This window comes from Octopus bimaculoides, chromosome 24 (assembly GCF_001194135.2).
Source record: "Octopus bimaculoides isolate UCB-OBI-ISO-001 chromosome 24, ASM119413v2, whole genome shotgun sequence".
NCBI lineage: Eukaryota > Metazoa > Mollusca > Cephalopoda > Octopoda > Octopodidae > Octopus > Octopus bimaculoides.
Window position 1 is genome coordinate 10,792,707 of NC_069004.1, and position 2,516 is coordinate 10,795,222.

At 36.2% G+C, this 2,516-nt stretch overlaps 1 long non-coding RNA gene across 2 annotated transcripts in view; it reads left to right on the forward strand.

Moving 5' to 3' along the window:
- The window catches only part of LOC128250674 (uncharacterized), an 80,244-nt gene that overhangs the window by 50,250 nt on the left and 27,478 nt on the right, over positions 1-2,516 (forward strand). The window contains exon 1 of one of the 2 annotated variants that reach the window (XR_008266682.1): positions 456-737. The exons of the other annotated variant lie outside the window; for it this stretch is intronic. This is a non-coding gene — a long non-coding RNA (uncharacterized LOC128250674). Of the gene's footprint in view, positions 1-455; positions 738-2,516 lie in introns of those variants that run through there. 2 annotated transcript variants of the gene reach the window in all.

The following is a 2,516-nucleotide window of genomic DNA, read 5'->3' on the forward strand; positions in this document are numbered from 1 at the left end:
ATATATATATATATATATATATATATATAACATTATATATATATGTATAACATTATATATGCATATTATAGATACACACACACATATACACAAACATATATATATCGTTCTCTCTCTCCCGTCCCCAATTACTTTCTCCTCGTCTCTACATTTATTTTTACTTCCACCCGACAATCCACCCCTTCGTTCACATCACCCACCTTCCCAAACACCTTTCGGTTAACACACACTCACACACACACACACACATTTTTATCGCATCGCATAACTTTTCTTATTCATTTTTCTTGCTTTAGTTTTACTTATCATTATCATCATCATCGACCTCATCTTAATACTTCATTAACAACGTCTATTATTATTTATTTAGTTATTCGTGTATTTTTATACTTTATTTATTTATTATGCCCCAACAGCAGCCTCCAGGCAGTCAGTAGTCCTCCACCTACCACAACAATTCACTTCTTATTCTATTTCGTACAAGTCAGACGTCAGTGTCGGCGGTGTCAGTGTCTCGTGGTGTACTCTCGGAAAATCTCGTTGCTTTACCTTCTTCTCCGTCAATTTCTATATCTCTCACTACCACCCACAGTTCACATACATACACACACACACATACACATATACCAACATCCTTCATTTTATTTCGTCGGTCGTCTGCTAAATAATTTTTTGGAAGAGGGCATTCGTAAATTTTTTTTATTCTCCTCTATTCTCGTTTTGTGTTTCTAGCAACGGTAAGTTAACACCAATATTTATTTATTTATTTTGTTAATTTTATTTTATTTTATTTACTTGTTTGTCTATTTTTACTTTTTCCTTATGAAAATATAAAGTTTAAAAGAAACGAAACGAAAGTTTTTCGAAGTTTTTAGTTTTGAAACCCGTTTACTATCTATCTACATCTTTATCCATTTCTATCCATCTATCCAAGCATATAGACACACATACACGTAATATATATTCTTTTACTCTTTTACATGTTTCAGTCATTTGACTGCGGCCATGCTGGAACACCGCCGTATATATATATATATATATATAAACACACACAAACATATATATACACGCAGACACAATCATAAATACCTTCAAAACATGTATATTTTTGTATATATTTGTTTAGTTATCCAATATTTTGTATTCTTTATTTAACATTTATACTGTATGTCTCAAATTTTATATTGGATTTTATATGTCTTTTGCGCCCGGTTTTGGATCCTAAACCCTCCTCCCCTATCAACCATCCCTTGCTTCTATCGCAGCATCATCACAACCACCATCTCCACCAACACAATCACCGCTACAACAGCCACATCATCATCAACACCACCACCACCACTACGACTCTCTGATGACCACCACCGCCAACATCGCCACCAGTAACATCATTATCACGTCTTTCATTATTATCAACGTCACGGCAACCATTATCATCATCATCGTCATCATCATCAGCATTACCCTACCAATACCTTACCCAACCACCCTTACCCTACCAACACCTTCACCATTATGACCACCACCACCACCTCCTGAGACGACAGCAATTACCATCATCACCACCACCACCACATCTTTTACCGTCATCACACCGCTACCATCTACCATTACATCACCACCACCTCCAACAACCATCACCACTACAAGCACATCACCATCATCCCCACCACCACCACTACCCGCCATCACACTACCACCATCATCGTCATCATCATCATTACGACCATCAATGATATTTATAGAGATGCAACCTTCACAAGCTGCCTACTTGTACATCAAAGCTCCAAAAGGCATGTGTAGGTGGCTGCTGCATGTGTGTGTATGTGTGTGTGTGTGTGTGTGTGTGTGTGTGTGTGCGCGTTATATATACATATATATATATGTGTGTGTTGTATATTATATGTATATAATATATTATGCATGTATGTGTTGTATTTATATATATCTATATATATACATATATATATATATATACATACATATATATACACATATATATACATATATATATATACATATATATACACATATATATACATATATATACACATATTTAAATGTTTACGTATGCGCACCTGTGCATCCAACTGAGTGTGTCTGTATGTGAGTGTGGCTGTCTGTCTATATGATCTTCGTGTGTTTATGTCTATAGTTGTGTGTGTGTCTGTGTGTGCAGATGTTTGTTTGGGCCTCTTCCTAAACCATATGCACACACGCATCTAATTCTCTCCTCTCTGGACAATTATGTGTGTATGTGTGTATGTGTGTATGTGTGCACGCGTGCGCTAACTCGTATCTTCATATATGTGGGCGTGCATATACACATGCGCGTGTGCTGTGTGAGTGTGTGTGATGTCATGAAGAATATTCATACATCGAATTCCAACACTAAACGGACATTATTTCTAATTTAAGTTCTCTCTGCAAGCTGGAATTTTCCTGCTTTTTTATTATTTTCTGAGTTTCCTGCATATCTTTCGCTAATCTCCAAATTCACACGCACGCACACACAC